Below are 14951 nucleotides of genomic sequence, written 5' to 3' on the forward strand. Positions count from 1 at the left end.
ATGGAGGAATGGGGCTTTTTAAGTGTAAAAATGTGCTATACAAAAATAAGCTCATGTCTTCAAAACTTCCCTGCATGATTTATTATTTTGGCAAGATAACAAACAGTCCCAGTTCCTTCATTTTGTCTTTTTAGATTTCATCTTAAATCTAGGAAGGGAATAATCATTAAGAACAAACACTGTCAACAGTTGCCAAAACTAAAATGATCTCATAAATATGAGAAAACACAAGCTAAAAAATTAATTTGATAAAACAGATCCAAACTTTCAAACTGTGATATTGGGATAATGCTGGCTTATTGGAACATATTTGCTTTGCAAATTACAGTTTGGTTGTAGAGGGTTCACTGCGGACTTCACTGTTGTTGCTCAATAAATCTGGGCATATACATTTAGCCTGCAGTTTTGACAATTGATTTAGTAAGTTCATTCATTAGTAATGGACCATTTGAAGGGAAAATGGCTAAGAGATTAAATGGTTTAACAGATTTCCGTTAAGTTTATATATTTTTCTCTTATACAATCTCAACAGTGTCAGACTTTGTGCTCAGATTTGCCAAAATACCAAAATCTGTAAATAAACATCAGAGATACTCAGACATTTCTCATAAGTTTTTCCCAGGCCAAATTATACTTGCATTTGGCAGTTAAAAAAAAAAAAAAAACTTAAGACTGTAATTCATTACACAACTTTTGCCCAGATTTTTTGCCCCAATTTGCAGTCTGGACGTGTTGACACTAAGTTAGATTCAGTCTGCCAATGTTGGGTAGTAGGAGTTGACAGATTTCACAGAAACTGATGGGCACAGATTCCGATTTACAGCGTCAAGCCTTGATTCAATTCAGATGAAGGATGTCAAAGATGTTGACTATTTTGCAAAGTATGACATGACCAAAGGTAGGCATGCTGACTTTGTAAATAGTTACAGAGGAAAACTAAGCATCATAGATTAAATCACTGAGTATCATACAGATTTTCAGGTATGAACACAACACGCTCACTCAGAATCATGTACCATTACACAACTTTTGCCCAGATTTTTTGCCCCAATTTGCAGTCTGGACGTGTTGACACTAAGTTAGATTCAGTCTGCCAATGTTGGGTAGTAGGAGTTGACAGATTTCACAGAAACTGATGGGCACAGATTCCGATTTACAGCGTCAAGCCTTGATTCAATTCAGATGAAGGATGTCAAAGATGTTGACTATTTTGCAAAGTATGACATGACCAAAGGTAGGCATGCTGACTTTGTAAATAGTTACAGAGGAAAACTAAGCATCATAGATTAAATCACTGAGTATCATACAGATTTTCAGGTATGAACACAACACGCTCACTCAGAATCATGTACCACATTACTAGGAGAAGCATGGCAAATGAAAACAATATGTAATCTAAAATCTTTGACTGCCTAAAATCTGCAAACTTTTCAGCAACTAGTGTTGACTGAAAGAAAAAAAATGTTGGAAAAACCTTGGTAAAAGTTGTGGGTTCCAGCTTTAATGCCTCTCACCTCCAACTCACATTGCATTGTGTACCAAGAATACATCACTGGCTCGTTTTGTAATAACTATCCATGAAGAGTGGCTACAACAACTACAGTCATTTCCTTTATATCTGTGTTTATTTTCATCTGTCATGCATCTTCTAGCAGCGAGGCGCATGTTTCCATATGAATTTGGAACAACTTGTAAGTCTGGTAGTGTGTGATCTTCAGTCGTTTAGTGTATGATGCCCAGTTTTCCTCTGTAACCATTTACAAAGTCAGTAAGTGTATGATGCCAATGTTTTAAAAGCTGTTTAGATTTTAAAAGTGTGTTTTTTCCAGTCTTTACACTGCATTCATGATATACGCTTAATCAGTACATGCATTTCTAGGGAATCAAGCCTGCGATCTTGCTGCAGAATCGAGCTACAGGTACATTGCTCAAATTATTTGAGCTCCTGCATCCACATTCATTTTATACATCTATACTCTTTTTGTCAACAATTTGTCTATTTGAAGTTTTCATGGAATATTAGAAGAAACATATATTATCAGGATCAAGTCACATTTATAGGGGATTCTGCAAAATTTCCTAATGTGACAATAACATGAATAAAATACAGGAATAATGACAACAAAATAAACATCCCAAGCTACAGTATTGTGCCAACTGAGGCCTAAATAACTGCTTTCCAAACACAATCCTTTTTATGGATCCTTTTATAATTATGCAAAATAAAATTGATAATGAGTGACATTTTGTAGTGTTTTACAAAGCTGGCTAAGTAGACACACCAGAATGAGCACCTTGTCCATTGGGGATCTTTAGCACACACAGAGATCGCTGCCGAACCAAGAGGTTTGATTTTGGTCACCACTGCAAATTTTTGTGTCAATATTCACCAAACTTGAACCTGGTGTGAAATTCACATTTCTTTGCCACTTAAAGTCCATCTGGAAGTTCGTCACGGAAGTTCCTACACTGAAAAACATTGCTAGTAAATTTCACAACTAATGACAAAGGAATGGCAAGTAACACATTGAATTAAACATTAAAAAAAAATTAAGTACAAAGACTGAAATAGTATTTTAACATATGCAAATGACTTTGTTGCATTTACAAATAAAATAAAAAATCATTCATATTTATATGACTGGATTTCACCTGTAAAATTTAGCTGAGCAGTGTAAATGTGACTGCACCTCAAATCAATTTTGATCCTAGTAAAACAACCTATAGTAGACTTACCACAGTACAGTCCCCCCTGAAACAACCCAGGGTTAAGCGTCTTGTTCATGGGCACAACTGTAACAGCTGTGAGAATCAAACCAGAAACCTTTTGATTATGAGCCCTGAACTTTAACCAGCATGCCACCAACCACCCCTGATATACTAATAAGTGTGTCATTTCTGCACCATTAGCTGCATCAAGCAAATTTGCAAAAATGGTGACTGTTTGCAAACAGATCTCCAGAACACTCCCCCTGTCTGCAACTGGTGGGCCAAACAGATATCCCGCCTCCAAACTCACGCCATTGGTTGAGTCACTGTTGCTGTTTCACAGAGTTACAGTGAATGTGTCTTATTTCAAAGGCTGTCCCTTCCATACTGTCTCATTTCTGAAAAGCAAACATTAATAAAATTGACTGTTATTCCTTGTGAGGCGTATTCATTGTAATTTATTCCTCAGCTGAAATGAGACCATCTTGCGACCTCCAGAGGACTTTTTCTGGGGGAATAAACCCACGAAAGACTTCCTTACAGTGTATTTGACTTTGCATTTTTAGCTGGGAGTACAGAAAGTATTCTTTCCAAAAATGACACACATATAACCTTTAAATAAAACTAAGTGAAAACTTCATTAATTCTCTTGAGCTGTGAAACAGCAACCTCTGAGCAATAAGACTTTCTTCTGGGAGAAAACTTGAACTGTTAATAAAATTTCTTAATCAAAGTTCTAGTCAAGGCCTGTGGGAGAGTTGTCAGAAAGCGCCTTGACAGAAAATCTACTTCACATATTCAACTTCCATTTAGCAGACACTTCACTATCAAAGCCAGCACATTTCAAGCCCCGGTTACCTGCCAGCTCAAGGGAGCAACAGAGAGTGTGACCATGATCTCACTATCGCTCCAGTTTCCAGGAAAGCCCTACTTGGGACTGAACCTTTTTCTCTGTTTAGCAACCCAGGATCAAAAGGCCACCAGCACATATGGAACAGACACACAGAGCGTGTAACCATTTAACTTTGATTATCAATCAGCCTGTCAGTATGAAATATGAATGATAAAGACTCAATCAGTCTCCCACACTGCATCTGCAGGGAGTCTTATCAAGGAGGCGCAAACCCCGCTGTTAGACACCAGCTGAAATTTGTGCATTTAATGTCGGGCAGTGAATGAGGAGAAATAGTGGTAGGTGATTACAGAATGTGCTGCGTGTGTTTGTTTAATGGCTGAAATCATAATCAATGCTTTAATGAAGCATCTATCATGCATGTGTCATGCTGGAGCTGTCAGAGAGAGCTGTTATGTCCTGATATTTGTTTGTGTTGTGCAGGATCACTAGAGGGGGTAGTTTGGCTCCACTGCCGGGTCTGAGTGTGACGGGCTCTGAATCAGTCAGAGATGAGTCTCTAGGGAGGTTTCCAAATAATCAAGGGACCCAGCAGCGAGCCTTGGGGTTTAAATCATATGGGAAGCCTTCTCTGTGTGTGCTGTCATGGGTCCAAAGGTCTAAAATATCCATTCAACTAAAAAAAAGAGAGATTTGGTAGAAATTGTAACATTTTTACTTGAACAACATATTTTGTCGTTATTTACCAATGTTCTGGCTCTTCGATGAAACACCAAAGATGGCAAACACCCAAACTGCTTTTTTTCCATACCCATATGTTGTTGTTTCCCCCTCCCCCCAAACAATAAACACAGTTGACTGTGTAATAAAGTTCACCGATTAAATTTGCTGTGGGGTGGGGTTTGCATTCAACTGGTTTGGAAAATAAAAATCACACTTTCCATACAGTAAAAGTGAAGTTGTTTTTTATACTGCCAAAAGTTCCAAAAAACACTATGAAATAATTATAAAAGTCCTTTAATACTTCTGCGCTAAGTCTTCTTAATCTGCATAGAAATTATGCAGGGAAGGAAACAGATGACTTGATTTCAAGGGGAGATATCGTGACACTCAATATGGTGGCTGTCCCTCTGGAGTCATTCACACAGAATGCGTTTTTGTTTTTTTTTTGTCAAAAAACAAGAAACTGGTAGTGGAATGGAGGAAAAAAGTTGTATTTATTTATTGTTTTTTAAGTTGATCCTTTTTATTATTATTTTAAGCACCACATGATGCGATATGTTGCAAAAGACACAAGACGTAAGCACAATAGCCAGACGTCCATCTAGAGCATGTTCACATAGAAAAACAATGAAAAAGTATCGCAGTGGAAAGCAAAAACACCCTCTGTGTAACCATCTTAAACATTTAAGAGAGCGGAAACATAAGACATGAATGCGAATTGACTGGACCCGCCTGAAAAAAAAAAGTAGTTTTAGCCTAATTATAGCTAAAGAAGCAAACTTTGTAATATACCATTGTTGTCATATTTTGTTACTTTGGATTGTGACAGTGAAACCTAATCTTGACAAACAGTTATAAAGATTTTGATCTTTCCCCATGTAAGTACACAGGTTTGTTTGAATATACTCCACTGCAAATGAGATTTCAGCTCTATGGCAAAAGGGAAAATTATTATTCAGCTGAATGCCTCCTTTTGAGTTTATCATTAATAAGAAAATAATACTGGACTGGTTCAGCATGGAGTTTGACTAAATGATGACTTTGATTTTTTGTGTGAACTATTCCTTTAGTATTATGCATGTTTGGTGGCATGTATGCATAGTACTAGCATATTAGCTGTTTATTAATACTCACTAAGCACATATTATTGCCTTATTCTGCATGACAATATTTTAGATCCCTTAATCTGACCCCATACCTAAAATTAACAGCCAGCTTACTAGCTAAACTATTAATAGCAACAACTTAGGGATTTGTTAAGACATAGTTAGTATTAATAGTGAGAATTGAATCTTAAAGTGACCAAAAAAACAATGCGATTAAAATGTGTTCACCATTAGTAAATAATCCTCAGAATGATTTTTTTGCCTGTGATTGTATTATACATTTCATATTTTGAGCTCATTACATTTGAACTGAATTCTGTAATCAGCATCCCAGGCGTTTAACATCACAGTTCATCACAGGCAGTCGTTATATTCCTCAGTCGTGGTTTTGCATCATAATCTGAAAATATCTTAAAATATACTACTGCTGCTTGTTTAAGGCCAAATAGGAATGACGAGTGGTAACTTCTATATACTGTATGGCCGGACCCACCGGTTCTGAGTTGAAGCACAGAGGTCCCACAAAATGATACAGTTCATATACCACTCTAATGCATGATTTTAAAAAAAGGCCCGTTCTTATGCTGAAACCAAAATTATTTGGCAAGATGTCATTGTGCAAGTACTAGCTGTTCTTTAATCTCTTGAACTTAAACATTTCACGTAGTTGCACTTCAAATGGATAAATATTAATGTAAGTAACATTATCTGTCATCTATAAAACATGATCCTTTGCTTTTACCAGTGCTCTCGCAGTAATTTCCTGGCTCAGCAAAGTAGTCAGTCACATATAGTCTGTAGACCTTTTCTGGGATTTTTCGTTCACCCATTGTAGAGCTAAAATATATTTTTTTAGATAATATGTTCCAATCATATATTATTATGATAAAATTTTTGAGACTCGAACATGCAAATCTTTTACAAGCAGGTCTTCATTTTTTTGTGCGTGTCCTTGCCTCGTGTGTTGAAGTAGAATTGGATGTTATTATCTAAAGTTTCAGTTGCAGTGCTTGAAAGAACTCTTCTGGGTTGTACATGATGCTATTGTAGATTACTAGTGCTCTCACAGGTCTCTCAGCGGGTGTCAGGAAATGGGGATTATTATGGACAGAATAGTTTAAATTGCCTTGTCCTTTATCAAGTCCATGGGGGAACACAATAAAGCAAAAAATGTGCTGTTTAACTAGTTTACTGGGCTAGTTAATGACTCTGTGCCAGAGAACGACTAATTTGCATTGGCATAGAGAACAAGATATTTTTCATGAATGTTCAAAGAGGGCGTAACCTTTTAAAATGCTAATAACATTTATTTTGTTTGCTGCACATCTGAATAGATAGATCAAATATTTCCAGTATATTAACAGAACAGAGGCCGAAGAATTCAGTTTGAACATGATTATTGCCAATCTGAACTGCTACTAAAGATACACATGCATTATAAATCAGCAGTGGTGGAAAGAGTACTGAAAAAATATACTCAAGTAAAAGTACCATTACCTTCCAAAAAATGTAGTGTGAGTAGAGTAAAAGTACTTGTCCAAAAAACTACTTGAGTAAGAGTAAAAGAGTAGCCTATTTAAAAGTACTCATGACCTCAAGATGGCGGCGCGTTCACACGCTGCGGCTTCTCTCTCTCCCGACAGAAAGGTGTTTTCGTGTTTTTTGTCTTGTGAATCGCAGTGTTTTTGTACGTATTCGTCGCGTCTATCTGTCTCTAAGCGCGCATACAGTCGTGAGTTTCTGCTCGATGTCGGCAGAACCACATTTTTAGAGTTAAACTCTGCGCACGCCGAAGAGCTGCGGGATCTCGGTCTGCTCCGGAGACCCACACCATCACCGACCCCCACTACTGCATCTCGCCCACAGCGGAGGCGCCACAAGCGGCTAAATGAAGGCGGATAGTATAAAATGGATCAAATAAAAAAAAAACGTTTTCACAGCGCGCATCAAGCGCTTAAACTCAAAAGTCAACAAGTTCAACAAGCAACAACGACTTATCCAAGTGACTGCTGCAGAACGCACGTGTGGCCTATTACTCTCTATCCAATCACGTTGATGGATAAAAATAAAATTAAAATAAGCATGTAACGACCACAAACGGAGGAAAATAGCGGAGTAAAAGTACCGATACATCACTTAAAATGTACTCAAGTAAAAGTAAAAGTACACAATTTTTAAACTACTCAAAAAAGTACAATTACTGATAAAAACTACTTAATTACTGTAACGTGAGTATTTGTAATTCGTTACTTCACACCCCTGTAAATCAGTAGCAATATCATTTGAAATTATAATTTTAAAATATCCAGATCTTTAGCTGTGCACCCCTAATCTACATAAGCTCTCAATTCAGCACATTTCGAAAGGCCTGAAAACAGAAATTTTGGATTTATTGGATTAGATTTGTGATATAAACTCACCTAAGACAATATGATTATACCAATAATCATTTTATTTATAATGCTGTGTGTTTGTTCATGTCAGCATGTACATATGCTGTCTTTAGTGATGCCAAATATAATTGCATATTGAAAACACAGCATGAACACAGTAGTTTTTCTTACTTGTAGACATACACAAATTAAAAATGTCAGTCATATTTTCGAAAACAGTATACATTTGAAAACAAAAAGATACAAAGTAATATATAAACTACAGTTATACATAGTTCTCTCATCAAAGATGCATTTATTTGATCAAAAGTACAACAAAAAATAATATTGTGAAATGTTGTGAAATTCTGTTTTAATATATTTTAAAATCTATTCCTGTGATGGCAAAACTAAATTTTCAGCAGCCACTACAGTTTTCAGTGTCACATGATTACTTTTTTTCCGGATTCTTTGATGAATTGTTTCTTTAAAACAAGTACACTTTTTATTATCTAATGCAATAACATTCATGCATTTTATGGTGTCAAAAGAGTTTCTGTATGAGGCCTGTATAAAGCCTCTTTCTGTTTTCATAATGGAAGTTATACATTAATACTAGATACATTAATCTTCCGCTTTAGAGCTCCAACTCTTTTATATTCATTGTAACAAACAATCAGAAACCTATTACAGAATTAGAAGTAAGCTACTGTAGATAACAAGGAAAAGAGAAGCACAGAATTCTTAGCAAAAAAAAAAAAACCTAGCTATTTATCTGTCTGTATAGGGTTTGCTTATGAGATACAGTTAGTTTGTTAGTTATCACCCTTAAATGCACAAAAACAATTTCCTGATGTGATCTTAATTGTGAACCTCACTCCACAAAGTATTTCAAAAAGTAATGACAATAAAGAGAAATGTTATTTGTAATAAAGTGCAGAGTAATGATTCAATACTATGTGTACTTTTGTTTATTCACTGAATTTGACATTCTAATTGGAGCGCTCAAGGATGCTGTGCAGCGTTTCCCACAGTATACCATGAGCCAGAATAGCAGAAGTCTTACTAAGATCCTGTCCACAACTTCAAAATGTTTTCACAATGGAAGAGTATTGAGCTAACAGCTTAAATCTAAACCTAATGGACTGCTTGGATCCAGTACAACACATCACACCAACCTGGCATTCAGTAGACACAGCCCTGTAATAAAATTAGTCCTCATCTCTCCATCCAATGAAAAAAATAATTTTCATCACAATTATCTTTTAGTGTTGAACTATCCATCTATTTGTCCCTTGTGCAACTTTAGAAATAATAACAGATAAATAATAGAACTGCATTCTGGGTCACACTAATTACATTTCACAGCCATGCTGTAGAAAATGTCAAAGAAGACATCTGAGAGATTACTAAACCAGACAAGCGATTTCCTGAAATGGATTTTCAGGAAAATTACCCAATTAACCAAATAATTATTGTATTATCAAAATCTCTAAAATTAATCTAGTGGTTGTGCTAGAATCTGAACACAGATTTGGTAGAAGATGAGCGTTATCTTCTCATCATCCTCACCTCAGCTGTTTCACAAAACTGATGTAGCGAATGTATATTGAGTATGTTTGCAACTGGAAATAGGCTGTGTATGTAGTAATGCATTATTACACCAAGGAAATATAGGTATTTCAATGTCATCCTTACAATTATGCATTGAACAGACAATTTTATTCAAAGTGAATTTACAAGACATTCAAGCAATATATTGTAATAATACATGCTTTTCTGGGAATCAAACAGACCTGAACTTTGCTATTGCCAGACTCTACAAGTAAATCAAAAAGAAGAGCATTCTTTACATTTCTGAATACATAAAAAAAGTTATGATAATTACTTATGCATTATGTGAATTCTTTTTGATTAAATGCGTTGCTTAATGAGATACTGTTCATTTTCAAATTCCATAAGCTTACAAGCACACAATAGGGCTCTTATGAAACTGATAAAGAGTCAAACCTTGTATTTTCTCATGTTATAGGTTCATTTTATATTAGATATACACACACTTACGTTTTGGTGCATATGTGGAAAATTCAAATTAATTTGTACAATCACATTTGTATGTTTTCGTATGATCTGCTTACACTGTACTACTGAAGGTTAGGTTTTGGGTGGACCTTCTTTTTTTGTTCTAAAAATTTTACATTTTCATGCAACTGAAATCATACAAATTTTGCCATTAATTTGTATTCATTTAAATTCATTTAAAATTGTTAAAAAAAATTCATGAGATTGGGTTATATTGTAACAGCATATTGGAGAAACAGATTTAATAAAAGCTTCAGTGCGTTTGTGTTTGCACTCTGGAGAGCATCAAAGGTTTCTTGTCAGCTTTTTTTTTTTTTAAATCTAGATAATCACAGACATGTATGTTGATCTCTTGAACGCATTGGGCAATGAGAAGTCTTTAAGTTAGATAGAATCAATTCAGTAACATTCAGAGCGCTGGTGTTTTTGTCCAGTGCTGAGTTCAGCATATTCGTGAATTCTCTTATTATACCAAAGACACAACATAAAGAAATCATTGCGCATTAAGCTTTACTTATTATAAAGGAAGTTTTTGCAAGAGCTGCAGTAGGAGTCGGTGAAAAAATTAAATGAGGTGACCCACTTGAGATCGGTTTTGAATGTGAGTAAACATAATTTTTCAGCGATGAACTGAATTGAGTTGCATCTTTTTAGTGATCATAAAGGAAGCACTCTTTGCATGCTTTCTGTATAAAATCATTCAGAATATATAATTTGAGTGAAGGTTTTGTTTTTCATGTTGCTAAGTGAACCAGGGCCATGTAGCTACATGCTGCAAAGTTTCAGAACTGACATGTGTATTTAAATGTGGGATTCATTCTCAAAATTTCAATGATTAACATAGTCATAACTAATATAGTAATAATCACTGTAAAAAGTAGTAAATAAAAAAAAATAAAGATTATTGGAGTACTTTTTACAAGAATATACAATTTCAGTCTTTCTACTTTAAAATTTCACGTTTAATGTGTTACTTTCTGTTTTTTTGTAATTATTTGTGAAATGTAATAGCAAGTTGTCAAGTTGTCTGAGACAACAATATATATATATATATGAATGTACATTGCTATTCTTGTTATGGCAATGCTCAGTATCCTTGCTTACACATTACATCTGGACATTTCTAGACCAACTTCACTAATTTCAGAAGCACCTTTAGTTCAGTTTTATCCACTCTTCCATTGACCCTTGCCTTTCTTTTCAGCAAAAGTGAATTTGCTGCTGCAATATAACTCAGAGGGAGTGCTGTGGGGTAATTGGATTTGTAATTGTTCTTGTGACTATCATCACACAGCATGTATAGCACCAGCCATCATTATTTCTCCTGTTCATATGGAGAGCCCTAGTGTCCTGTTGTTACATGTGTGTTGATATAAAAGGTCTCACGTGGCTCTCCACATTCTCCAAAAATACACCCTGATGACAAACTTGGGGTGCCGGCAGATGTTGGCATAGACAAGCCACAGGGTTTTCACAAAGTGACACTCCCTGCGGGTCTACACCGCTCACCTGTGTGCACTGAAATTCAGACGTGCCCTCTATATGCACTTTGCAAGTGTCCCTGAATTCAAATGTGGGTCTGGTTACACATTATGCACTCCAGATGAACCAGGTTCATGCCACTATTCATTACCAGGAATGGCATAAAAGAACATGATGCAATTAGTGCTCTAGTGCCATTGTCCTATATAGGACTCTCTTTCTCATAAACATGCAAATACTAATATCACGGAATATACTAGTGACTTATTATTCTGTGCTCTGCGAAGAAGGCTGTGTAATTATATTACAATAAAATGTAGTGCCCGTTACTATTTATTTGACAGCATAAAACGTACTGTAAGTCAGGAAGAATTGCTTATTTAGTAACACCACTGCATGTTGTCATGGCAGGACTGCTGTACCTTACTGTTGGGGAAACAATATTGAAACTGTGGCTTTTATGATGCAACAAACTGTTCGTAAAACGTAACTATAGTCATGATACCCTTTTTATAAAATAGTTAATTGCCTAAAATGTCTGGGTTTTTAGCTTAATTTTCCTATTGTTTTCATGCTTGCTGAAGGTGATGACTGAAAAGTATTGACCAATAGTGTGCAGGCACATCATCTTGGCATACAAGAAGGTATAGTCTACTGTGAACAGTCAAAGCAATGCAAATATGTGTACATAAAATGTATGAGAACTGTAGAGAGCATGTGAATAGAAAAACTAAGCCAAAACAGAGATTTTAGGCAATTTATAAATCCCGGCCAGGACATGTCTGAGGAAAAGTGGAGGTAAGGTCACCCATTTTAACTAACTTTTGTATCTTTTTATTTTCTCATTTAATTTTATTTAAATAAAATGTAAAAAATACATTATTTTTGAGTAAATAATTTGAAGCTCAAAAGATCTTAATTTAGCATTAAACTTGAACAGACTAAATCCAACTACAAAAAATAAAAAATACAAGAAAAAAATACAAGAAACACTCAAATTGATTAGTAAATGTTCATAAACATTTACAGAAGATGAATCCACTCTAGCTCCACTTTAGATTGGGTACTGCAAAAACATGAACAAATGTGAGCCTGGACCACAAACATATGAAAGCCAAATAAATATGCTTTCCATTGATGTATGGTTTGTTAGGATAGGACAATATTTGGCCGAGGTACAACTTTTTGTAAATCCGGAATCTGAGTGTGCAAAAAAAAAAATCAAAATATTGAGAAAAGTTTTCCAAATGAAGCATAAATGAAGTTCTTAGCAATGCATATTACTAATCAAAATTAAGTTCTGATATATTCACGGTAGGAAATGTACAAAATATCTTCATGGAAGATGATCTTTACTTAATATCCTAATGTTTTTTTGGCATAAAAGAAAAATCGATAATTTTGACCCATACTATTTTTGGCTATTGCTACAAATATACCCCTGCGACTTAAGACTGGTTTTGTGGTCCAGGGTCGCAAATGATTAATAACTGATTTGTAAAAGTATGTAAATAGGGTGAATTCAGGTCATTTGGGATACATTTTGCCATAAAGATGACTGCTCATAAAGGTACTAATAATTAGTAAAGGTTTATAAACTTTTACGAATAATGAAAAGTCTCAACTTTAGATTGGGTATTGCAAAAACATGAACAAATAATAAATGTTAATTTGGTTAAGATGTGTAAATAGTGGAAGTCTACACAACAAACAGACATCAAATATATAACCTTTACAGACATATGACATAGGTCTTCAACCCTGCTCCTGGGGTCCCACTGTCCCACAAACACACCTGAACCAGCTAATCAAGGTCTTCAGGACACCTGGGGTCTCATTTATAAAACTCTCCGTAGATTTCATCCTAAAAGTGTACGTAGGCACAAAAGCTAGATTTTGCATAGGCTCAAAAGTTTTCAGATTTATAAAACCATGCGTACGCCAGAACCTGTGCAAAAATCTCTTTATAAATCCCAGTCAGGGGAAGATTGTGCGTACATGCATCTCCTTTTTACTGTTAAAAGTCATCCCGTTATGTTTTAGAATAAATATATCAAAATATCCATAAAAACAAAACTGTTTAAAATAGTTAGATAAATATTTTAGAATAGAGTTGAGCTCATTCTTTTCCACTGGCCAAATAGTATTTAAATTGTTTTAAACAATCTAAATCAAATTAAATTCATGCAGTTTTGCTGATAAGGCGAACATCTTTTAGCTATTTTAGTGGAAACAGATACAATTGCAAATGCAATTGTCTGACTCGCGCGTCATTGACAGAGTATTTTAAAAAAGAAATGTGCAAATCTTACCGTTTTCTTCAAGTTGTATCCTTCAAATACAGTAGTATTTTTCATAATGTTGTGGAGATGCCTTCACACGACATCAACACCCCTGTGCAGCTGCGGTTGTACAGTAAGTTATTATCATTGGACCTATTCAAACCACTGGACCTATTCAAACCGGACAATGGACCGTTCGACCACCAGATCCAGCAGTATTTGCCATAATATCGAAGTAAGTGTGCATCATTGATCATTGTTCTCTCTAAAAATATTTTCTCATAACATGTGATCTGCAGTTTAATTTAAAGATAAATTATTGTGCGCATAGCACTCCTCGCTGTCATTAAAACATAGCATGCCACAGGAAAAGTGATCAAGCGTATCCACTATAAATAGGCTAAAAATGTCTAAATTCATGTAATTTTTGTTTAACTTCTGTGTAATAACTTTATGCAAGTTCTCCATTAATGAGAGTGGAATATTTAATGTAAATACGTATATCGACATGAAAACAGAGTTTAAAATCATTGTTTGCTTCATTACTTTTCTCTCTCCAGGGAAAAAAAAATATGGGTCAGAGTTTGCGGGGCAGGTGCGCAAATTTTCCCGTCAAGTTTGTTTTTATAAATCCCACCTTTTGTGTAGGAAGTGACGTATGCCTCTTTCAGGGCAGGTTTTGTGCATACGCAACGGTTATAAATGAGGCCCCTAGCCTGTGACTTTTCAAGTAAGAAGTCACAGGCCAGGGGCCTCATTTATAAAACTCTCCGTAGATTTCATCCTAAAAGTGTACGTACTCTCAAAAGCTAGATTTTGCGTACGCACAAAGGTTTTCAGATTTATAAAACCATGCGTATGCCAGAACCTGCGCAAAATCCCTTTATAAATCCCAGTCAGGGGAAGATTGTGCGTACGTGCATCTGCACCCCGACTCCTCCCCGAAATCACCATATATGGAGCTTACAACGCCTTGTTTTACTATGCATAACCTCATCTGCATATCATTTCCATGCATATGCCCATCCACGTGACACCACGTTTAACACCGTCAAAGATAAAAGACATTAAGGAAATATGAGATATGGACTATAAATGCCATTTGTGCCATACATTAATTTTTATTTCTAAAAATCATCCAATATCCTTGTTATGTTTTAGCATAAATATATCAAGATAAAAACAAAAATAAAAACAAAAACTGTTTAAAATAGTTGTCAGATAAATATTTTAGAATAGAGTTGATCTCATTCTTTAACACTGGCCAAGCCTATTTCAGTTGTTTTAAACAATTAAAATCAAACTAAATTTATGCAGTTTTGCTGATAAGGTGAATATCTTT

The sequence above is a fragment of the Sinocyclocheilus anshuiensis genome, unplaced genomic scaffold (genome assembly GCF_001515605.1).
Source record: "Sinocyclocheilus anshuiensis isolate Anshui unplaced genomic scaffold, SAMN03320099.WGS_v1.1 scaffold246, whole genome shotgun sequence".
NCBI lineage: Eukaryota > Metazoa > Chordata > Actinopteri > Cypriniformes > Cyprinidae > Sinocyclocheilus > Sinocyclocheilus anshuiensis.